We start from the raw sequence: 10,131 nt of genomic DNA, 5'->3' as shown, positions 1-10,131 counted from the left end.
GCGAAAAGCCTCAATGAAATCTCTCCAGGTGGTTATCTGGCCAGCTGGAAGCATAGCTTCATAGTTCTGCCACCAAATACTAGCAGGACCTTCCAGGTGATAAGCAGCATAGGTGACCTTGTCACCTTCAGCTACGTTTGCAGAATGCAGCTTGTGTGTGATACTACGGAGCCAGTCATCTGCATCAACTGGTTCAATGGAATGATGGAAGGTAGGTGGTTTCAGGCCAATGAAGTCATGAATGGACACAAACTCTTTGTGCTGCTGGGAGGTGTTCTCCTCAATACGTGCTAGTAAGCGGTTAGACTCACGCTTGTTCCTCTCCATCTCTAGCATGAACTCTGCCAACGAAGACTGATTGGGAGGATCCTCATCCCTACCATCTCCGTGGTTCCGGCTATGAGCAATAGAACTTCGGTTAACCGGCAACATCCTAAAGAACGAAACCAAGGAAGACAAGGATGGATTCAGCATCAACTATAGATTGCAGAGGGTAGCACAAGAATTTAGTATCTCTGAAACTCCTAGAACAATTCCGGCAGCATAACGGCAGTAGAATGCTCAAAATGAAACATTCTGCAAAGACGGTAGCACCAACCTCAACATCATCACTCAAGGTTCAAAAATATTACTAAACAGGCTACACCGGAGATACTCGAACTGGGGTATGACTCAGATCAACCAATCCTAAGAACTATGGAGTAGTAACACGTGATCCTGATAGACAGAAGAGGAAGCCTAGCTCCTTAACCCCGTAGGAAAGATACGATGACTCAGATCAGAAGGCATGAGGTATAAGGAGTAAAAAGAGCCTTACATTCCCTTCCACAATCAATTCCCTTACATAACTAAAGAATTTCTAGACTCAACTTCGACCAGGTTGGCTTGGAAGTCCTATAGGAAGTCAGGCTCTGATACCAAAGCTGTCAGGACACCGATTCTAAGTCACACCGATCTAGCATGTAACACCTCATATCACTTTGCAGCCTCACGCACGGTATTCCCACGGGTGTCGCCTTACCATGGCCCGGGACCGTTTGCGCCTTTTGGCTCACGTATATGATAGTGTCACTAGCATCCATATGACAGAGAACCCGGGCCGACATGGCTAGTCGTGAACCCAAAGCGGCACTAACCTATGGGGACAGGCATACATGATTCACATCGAGCATGTCGGTCAATAGCGTGTGAATCCGGGCTGTAGCACTGGGCTACCAGGACTCCGGATGTCACCGCGTGACATTTCCCCGAAGGGACAGACACAGGAATGAAGTGAAACACATGCCAGCCAGTCGAGTGTCCCGAGTAGTAGTGCTGGGCTAGCAGGACTCCGGTGAACCGGGCTGTAGCGGACTACTATGGCTCAAGGAAGCACTAGACTACATTTGCCCATATGTGAGGCTGCCAAGGATAAACAACTAGATTGTCGGATCCCACACATAGCAATACACGTCACACGTACGCATCACATGCAAGTATGTGTTGTACAACATGGCATCACAACATAACGCAACTCATATAAATAAAGGCGTAGGAGAGCCACATAGCATTAATACAAACAGGGGTCACATGACCCATCATTCAGAGCATACAAGCAACGGAAGCATTACATGTCTGAGTACAGATAACTACAAAAGAAAAAGGCTAAGAAACCTGACTATCTACAAGTCCCTCCAAGGTACAAGATCGTAGCTGAGGTAACAAGCTACTCGTCGAAGTCCAAGCGATACTACTAGTGAGACAGACGTCTCACCTGCAAAACATAAATAAAGCAAACGTGAGTACAAAGGTACTCAGCAAGACTTACATCAGATCCTATCATACATGCATTTGTATCAAGAAGGTAATGTGGGGTTTAGTTGCAGCAAGCCAGCTTTGACTCAGTGGCTATCCTGTTCTACGACAATGAGAAACTTCTTTGAGATGAGGCAGCGCACACGAGTCCACTAATCACCACATCAAAACACTACTATGGATCCATCCTCGTCTCCTGACAAGAAGGCCATCAATAGCACTCACACTTGTCTTGAGCATTTTAGAGTATCCACTTTAAGTTGTTTATGTACCACGTAAGCATCGAAGAAGTCCATAAACGAGGACACGGCTATTCGAATAGATCATGATAACCCTGCAGGGGTGTACTTCTTCACACACGCTCTCACCACTTATCACCATGTACACATCATGTACCTCGACAACCTTTAAGCGGAAGCCTGGCGAGGGTGTCGGCCATGACCTGACTAACCACACACGACTCTAATCCAGGTTTATCGCCGATTCGGGTTCCATCAGCAAGGAGATCCGGCCGGGGTGTCGCTCACGGCCCCAAACGATATGTGCAGGGTTCCCAAGCCCACCGCACCGGATGGATCTACGCTTGGTACACCGTGCCACTTGTGCCTAGTCTGTCCCAAGCCCACTGGCCGGGTGCCACTTGGTAGACTACTAACACTACCTACAAACACCAGAAACTATTTGTGACTCCTGGACAGAGATCAAGTTGGCTAATAAGTCGAGAGGGCACTTAAGCATTCCAATGTGTGGTAGTAGCTAGTCATTGGACAACATACACGGAACTCAGTGCTTAAGGATGGTTCCAGTGAGACAACCCACCATGTACTCCTACATGGCCTCTCACCGCTACCTTTACCAAATCGTATTCACACGCTTAACTCTCAGCACCAGAACATATCGTACCACTCCAATTCATTCCCGATGAATCAGACCTGAAACAACTCTAAGAAATAGCAAGCATGGCATGGTAGGAACACCACATGGCTCAATCAACTTCTACACATGCTAGTGGGTTTCAACTATTTACTGTGGCAATGACAGGTCATGCAGAGGAATGGGTTCAACTACCGTAGCATAAAGTAGCAGTTGAATCGTTGTTGTCCTAATGCAATAAAACAGAGCAGGAGCGAGAGAGTGGGATTGTATCAGAATGAACAAGGGGGGTTGCTTGCCTGGTAGATCAACAGGGGGGCACTGCTTCACTGATAGGTACTCTCGAACACTTCCGGAGCAGGACCTATCAAGAAGGAACGGTGCCAACAATCAATACACAAGCATATGCAACAATATGATGCATGAACATGGCATGAAGATGTGATGCTGTTTGAGCTAATGCAACTAGTATTCAAATTGAATGAAGTCCATTTGAACCAAGGGTTCAAATGCAACTCCAAATTAAGCTCTTATATATGCCATTTATATGTTTTCACCTATATAGCAGGTATAAGTTGTTTTGTCATGCATGAAACTGGTACAGATGGAAAGATTGTATTTTTCTGATAATTTTTCATATATAAATTATTTCAATCTGAGCTACGGTTAAATTTCTATGATTTTTTTGAAGTTTGAATAATTTTCTGGAATCTCCTGATTAATTTTAAACCAGAAAATGAAATATTGCGTCAGCACTGCATCCTGCCTGCGTCAGCAGGTCAACGGAGCCGACCAGGTCAAACCTAACGTGTGGGGGCCACACGTCAGTGTCATAGTTAGTTTAACCGAGGGGTTATTTCTAATCTAATTAACAGATTAGGGCGCGGGGCCCACTGTCAGTAACATCAGCTAATTAAGTTTTATTAACATCTAACTAAAATTAGCAGGGGCCTGGCCCACTTGTCAATGTCACAGAGGGGGGGGTTAATTAGCGGGGTTGACGCGGTCAAACCTGCCGGCGTTTAGCCGTCGGCGAGGCCGAACGCGGCGGAGGGCATGGGAATCGCCCTCCGGCGACCATTCGGGCGGCGGAGACCACGGGTGAGGAGCTGAGCCTCGTCCGCGTCATTTGGAGCAAGTGGGAGAGGCGGGGACGGCCGGAGCTCATCGGAGCGGAGCTCGGGGTGGCGGCCGGAGCACGGGCTTCAAGCGGGAGCGGGCTGTGGGGCACGGGGAGGCCACCGAGGGGCTCTGCGGCACCCTCGTGGCACCAGGAGCACGGTGACGTGCTCGGTTGCGGGCTGCGATGGCCAGGGCGATGGCGGCGACATAGACAGCGGCGAGAAGCTACGGCCATGGCGAGGAAAGGGGCTACGGCATGCAGGCGGCTAAACGGAGAGAGGGGAATGGCGTAGAAGCTCATGGCGGTTCGGACGAGGCGGTCGGCGAGCTCGGGGACGCGTTGAAGACGACGGGGCGGCAAAGACGATCTCCGGCGACCGGAGATGAAGACGGCCGCGAGGCAGCTCTCTAGGGCCTCCCGAGGCGCGTGGCTTGACGAAGAGGTGGAGGACGACGTGGCAGAGCTTCTGGACTCGAAGAGAGGGCGAGGAGGAGGCGGTGGCCGCGGCAATCGTGCGCGACGGCGACGGTGGTGCTCGGGCGGTCGCGCGGAAGAGAACCAGAGGAGGAGGGAGAGCGAGGGAGAGGGAGAGAGGTCGGGGCGGCGCGTGGCATCGCGCGGGGCATCCAGACGACGACGAGGAGAAGCAGGAGGTGGCGGGGAACGTGGCCCCGGCCGGACGCGTGGCCGCGCGCGCCGGCGCGTGCCCCTGTCCTTCTGTCGTCGCCAGGAGGACGACGGTTGGCGGTTGGGCCAGTGGGCCGCACTACTGGGCCGGCTGAGGTGCCAGATGGCTGTAGGTAAGCGCCAGGTAAGCTTTCTGTTTTTGTTTCTTTCCTATTTTTTCGGACATTTGTTTGGTTTAATAAAAATACTAAACCACTTTGTTTTATTATGCCAATTTTTGTAGGGGCTAGTGGTATTATTCCAGAGCTCCTCAACAAATGGCACAATTTTTGGACATATAATATATATATAACATTTGTATATCAAAAGCAAATAATTACTGCATTGATTCCAAATGCCCAAAATAAATACTTATGAGCTCCTAAAAATATTGGTTTGATTTTCATCTCTGTCCCATATTTTTAGAGAACAACATGAACATTTTCTTGGACCTTTTTGGAGCAATTTTTATCTGGGTCATTTCCAGAAATGATTCTGAGGGTTTCACAAATCCTCATTTCAAATTTAAATGAAATTTAAACATGATGCACACATGACTAGCTAGCCTCGAGCATACCAGAACTAGGGGTGTCACACTTCCACCCTTTACCAAGTATATAGATGCATTAATTAGATAAGAGATATTGTGATATCCCAACAAGTAAACATGTTCCAACAAGGAACAACATCTCCATGTTCCAACAAGGAACAAACTTCAATCTTCACCTGCAACTAATAACGCTATAAGAGGGGCTGAGCAAAGCGGTAAGATAGCCAAACAACAGTTTGCTAGGACAAGGTGGGTTAGAGGCTTGGTTCAACAATATGGGAGGCATGATAAGCAAGTGGTAGGTATCGCAGCATAGGCATAGCAGAAGAGCGAGCATCTAGCAAGCAAAGATAGAAGTGATTTCGAGGGTATGCTCATCTTGCCTGAAATCCCGCAAGGAAGAAGAATGAGTCCATGAAGAAGACAAACGGACGTAGTCGAGCGGGTCCTCACAAACGCGACGTTATTGGAACCAACCCGAAGAAGCAACACCAGAAAGAAGCACACAACATAGTAAACAACCACCACATAAACATGGGATGATGCGCAAACAAGTATGATGCATGTCCGGTTTAAATATGCATGGCATGGCATGGCAAAGTGCAACAAACAACACTACAAATTAAGTGGAGCTCAATATGCAATGGAGTTGCATATTGAAGAAAACATCACATGACTTATTTAGTTCTCTCTCGTTTAGGTACTCGACAATATTAAATGTTGGTTAGCATGGCAAGAGGTGAAGCAAAGTTAAACTAACTATCTAGTCAAGTTTAAATGAGGCCGGAAACAACGAACAACCATTCTGGTAAATCCCCATATGCATAAATTAGGTTTGGTGCTGTTCTGTCCTAAACACCATTTTAGAGTTATTAAACATGCAAAGTAAAGCCACCATGTTAAACTAGGCATTTTTCTACCCCAATCATATATAAAGTTTATTAAATTCCGAGATACGGTTAAATAGTTATGAATTAAATCATTTTAGCAAGTTATTTAAGAAAATTTAAACAAACAACATTTTAAACATATTGAACATGGATGGAAATGACATATTATGAAACTACACAAAATTCTAAGCAACTTTCATTTATAAATCATTTTAATCCGGTGCATAGATGATGAGTTATTATATGCATGAAACAAGAGGGTTTTTCTGCAATTCTGTTTTTAACTGGATAAATAGATAAATCACTCCTCGGGAAAAAAACATGAGTCGGGCCGAAACTGGCCCGAACTGGGCTGCACAGGAGCAAACAGGAGGTGGGCTTCCTCACGTTGGGCTTCAGGGAGCTGGGCCTTGCTGGAAGCGGTGCTGGGCCGCGGCGGGAGAGGAGGCCGGCCCACGCAGCTGGCCAGCGTGGTCAACGCGCGGCTGGACCGGGCGAGCTCCTCTAGCACGATTTGACGAAGCAGATAGCAGCGGTTCAGCGCGGCGGGACGAGGCGGCTCTGCAGCAGTCGTCTCATCTTTGCTCGCACGAAGCAGAGGTGCGGCGAGGCAGGACTTGAGCGGCTGGAGACCGGAAACGGCAGCGCAGCGGCGGGATCCGGCGGAAGGGGAAGCTGCGGCCTTGACTCCTGCAACAAAACGACGAAGAGGCGAGGAGATCGGCAGTGGCACGATGCAAGGGAAAGGAAGGAAAAAGGGGCAGGGCGGCGCAACGAAGGAGCTCACCAGCGGGTGACTCCGGAGAGGGCATGGGGAGGCCCAGATCGGCCGAACCTAGGGCGCGGGGTGAGGCTGGAGATTCTAGCAGAGGAGGCCAGCGTTGGGGACGAGCTCGAGGCCGTCCATGGCGTCGAGTGCTCCATGAAGAATCCCATGGCGGCGGACGCGGTCGACCCACGACGAGGCTTGCGAGACGAGGGAGGCAGGGGCACGCGTGTGTTCGAAGCAGAGGTGAGGACGGGACGCTGGCGGTCGGACGGAACCCGAGGCGTCAGAGCACCGCGAAGACGAGGTGGCCGGAGTTGGGGCTCTGTGACGGCATTAGCTCTCCAGAAAACAGCAGCATCGCAACATGATTCAGAGAGGGTGATGAGATGAGGGGACCGGAGGAAGGGGAGAAAGGGAACCAGTGCGGCACTCAACTGAGGCGGCGACGGTGGAGATGCTCGGGACACTCTTGGTCTAGATCGAGCGAGGCAGGAGGAGTCGGGCAGCAGCCATGGCGCGGGAAGCTCCTGTAGGGGCAAGACAAGGAAAGAGATGGCGTGAGCGAGATAGACAGGGAAAAAGGAGGATGAAAAAAAACTAGTTGCCGGCGAGGAGTGGCTCGGGAGGCCTCGGGCACAAGGAGCGGGGCTGGCTGCTCTGTTGGTCGGATGAACCAATGGAGAGAAGTGGCTGGCGCTAGTTGGCTCCGGTTGATTCGGGAGGAAATCCCAAGGAGGAAGGAGGTTGGTCAGGTGGCTCGAATGGATCGGGCAAGATCCTGAGGATGGAGGAAATTGGTTGGATCTGAGCGGCTGGGTGGATCTGAAACGAGGAAAGAGGTGGTTGGTCCAGTGCTGGATCCGAGGAGGGTGGCGGCGCAGGAGGGGCTAGGAGCTAGGCTAGGGTTTAGGGTTGATTTGGTTATATATAGCGGGTAGGTTAGGCTAGGGGCTATCTCGTCCCTTCGATCGTAATCGGACGGTCGGGAAAAATAGGCTAGGGAGCCCAATTAACAAAACGGAGATGTTTTGTAGATGTTTGGGGATGATCCGGATCCAACGGTGACGACTGCCCGAGTCGGGTCCGGGACGCTTCGGACGCGCACATGAGGGGTCGGTGCACTGTGCAAAGAGGGGTTGGCTGGGCCTAGGTGGACTATGGAGAGTGGGTTGGTCCGAGTGAAGAGGGGAGAGATGCAGCCCGACACGATTTCCGGAGACCGAAAACGTCCGACGTTAGACCGGCTATACTGCCACTATAGTTAATCGTTGGGGCGTCAAACGAACTCCGATTGCGATGAAACTTGGCAGGCGGTCTACCTACACTATAACAAGACCACACATAAACTCTCATCCCATTCTGAGAACATTTTCTGGCCACTTATAAAATAATATTTCGGACATGCCACGGGCGCGTGCAAGTGTGTGTGGGCTCAGAACGGACAACGGACGGAACCGGGAGACCCAGACTAATGCAAGTTTTGAAAACATGATGATGCAATGCACATGTTGCGAAGATGAGATGCAACAGACCAAACAAATCACACGACGAAACCCGGAAACCCTGGAAGGCATCTGAAGCTCCGGTCTTGGGGTGTTACAACACTCCATCACTACGAGAGGATCTTGTCCCGAGATCTAGAATGGCACCGGAGGGACAAACGGAAGAGAAAGATAAGAAGTAAAACTAAGTTGCTTCTTTGACAAACGAGTGAGACCAAAGAACCTTAAAAAGGTTGAGCAAACGAAAGAAAGAAAGCAACGGAGAAGAACAAAGTTGAATGCACTCCGTTAGGAAAAAGGAACAAGGAAGAAAAAATTCGGACAGCACTCCGATTGAAAAGAAAAGGAATTGAATAAGAACTTGATAAGATGAGAAGATACTTGATGAAGTCGCAATACACTGCCTCCGTAACTATTGAATGAATGGAACAAGGGGTAAGAAAGATCTCGGACAACACTCCGGTTTAAAAGAGATGAAAAACTTGATAAAATGAAAGAGCTTGAACAAATATGACACAACACTCCGGTTAAAAGGATAAGCATGAAAAGAACAGGATCCTGACAAGAACAAGAAGAAGGTTTGAAGACAGCAGCAACACAATGCCTCCAGAACAAAAGTAAGAATGGAATGAACGAAGGGAAAACGAGAGCACGCTTACAACAAATGCTAGAACGGAGTTGTTGGAAAACCAACAACGAAAAGAATAAGCTTGATATGGTCTTATGGAATACATCTCAAATTATGAGGTGACAACCTGCCACTCACGGGAAAAAGAATTGGATTGATAAGAAGAAAGAGACGAGAAACTTATTTCACCGGGAGGATAAATGAAGGGCTTGGATCATTTATGCGCACCACAATTAGCGACAATCCTTAGGGAAGGCTTTAGGTGAAATATAACCCAAGATAACTCCAACGAAGAGGTTGATGGATTTAAAATACCCCATCTTAAGAACCTATGAATCATGAAACATGAACTCAAATAATCAAGAATGACATAATACCACCTCCAATGATATGGAAGAAAGAATTGCACTCCGGATAGCAAGAATAAGAATGCTTGAGCTCCTCTGAAAAGAATCGCAATGAACACTTCGAGAAGGAAATAAATCCTTGATTAACCATCATGTAGAACCTCCATGAAGAACTCCGATAATAAAAGAATGATCGAACGAAAGGAAAGAGAAGTTGGAAACACAAGGTGAATCCTTGCGATGATTAGATGGATCTTCACGATGAAATAACTGAGAAAAACTTGGCACTCCGGAAAGAAGGATGAACAACTGAAAACAAGAATTCTTGATGAACCTCCGGAATAATGAATTAATCATTTGGGTGAATCAAGAATAAGAATTATGTTATGCTCATCCTTCACCAATTTAGATTGATGACAAGCAACGGATTTGGCATACTACTTATTCCCGTTGGAAAGGATTAAGAGAGATATGGCATAACTTGAGAAGGTCTTCGATGAACCACCGGTAGGATTGGAAAGAATGAGTGAATTGATATGATAACCAAGAAAGAGAACTCTTGAACGAACCACCATAAGAATTGAACAACGAATGAAGTAAAAGGATGAATCACCCGTAAGGATTAGCAAATGAACGAACATACATTAGAGAGTTTAGATACAAGTGAATATAAGATCACGAGCTGATTATAGAAAGCTTGAATGATGCACCGGTAAGATTGGAGAATGATAACTGAAAGCTGAGAATGAGTAAACTTGAATTGTTGGAATCCGGATAATCAAACTGAAAAGCCTCTTGAATTGCTCCGGATAGATGAAAAGAATTCTCACAATCAAAACAATTAAGAGAGGAAGCATCAAGCTAGAACCATGGACCTTGAGAGAACGGATAAGATATGGAGGAAAACTCTTCTTCGGTATTCAAATGCAGAGAATGGCGATGAGAAACACAACCATGAATTATTTCGGCACTCCGGAAGAATCAAAATG

The 10,131-nt window shown here is 47.8% G+C and overlaps 1 long non-coding RNA gene across 1 annotated transcript; it reads right to left on the bottom strand.

Moving 5' to 3' along the window:
- Positions 1 to 1,511: 1,511 nt before the first annotated feature.
- LOC147979291 (uncharacterized) lies at positions 1,512 to 7,547 on the bottom strand. The gene is made up of 4 exons (XR_015618621.1): positions 6,684 to 7,547; positions 5,390 to 6,586; positions 2,967 to 3,031; positions 1,512 to 1,753 (listed from the first exon to the last, which is right to left on the bottom strand). It is a non-coding gene; the product is annotated as an uncharacterized LOC147979291 (long non-coding RNA).
- Positions 7,548 to 10,131: the final 2,584 nt, after the last annotated feature.

This window comes from Triticum urartu, chromosome 3A (genome assembly GCF_056163025.1).
Source record: "Triticum urartu cultivar PI428250 chromosome 3A, HENAU_Tu73, whole genome shotgun sequence".
Taxonomy (NCBI): Eukaryota; Viridiplantae; Streptophyta; class Magnoliopsida; order Poales; family Poaceae; genus Triticum; species Triticum urartu.
Note: the sequence above shows the minus strand (reverse complement) of the source record. Positions and strands in the feature narration are given on the sequence as shown.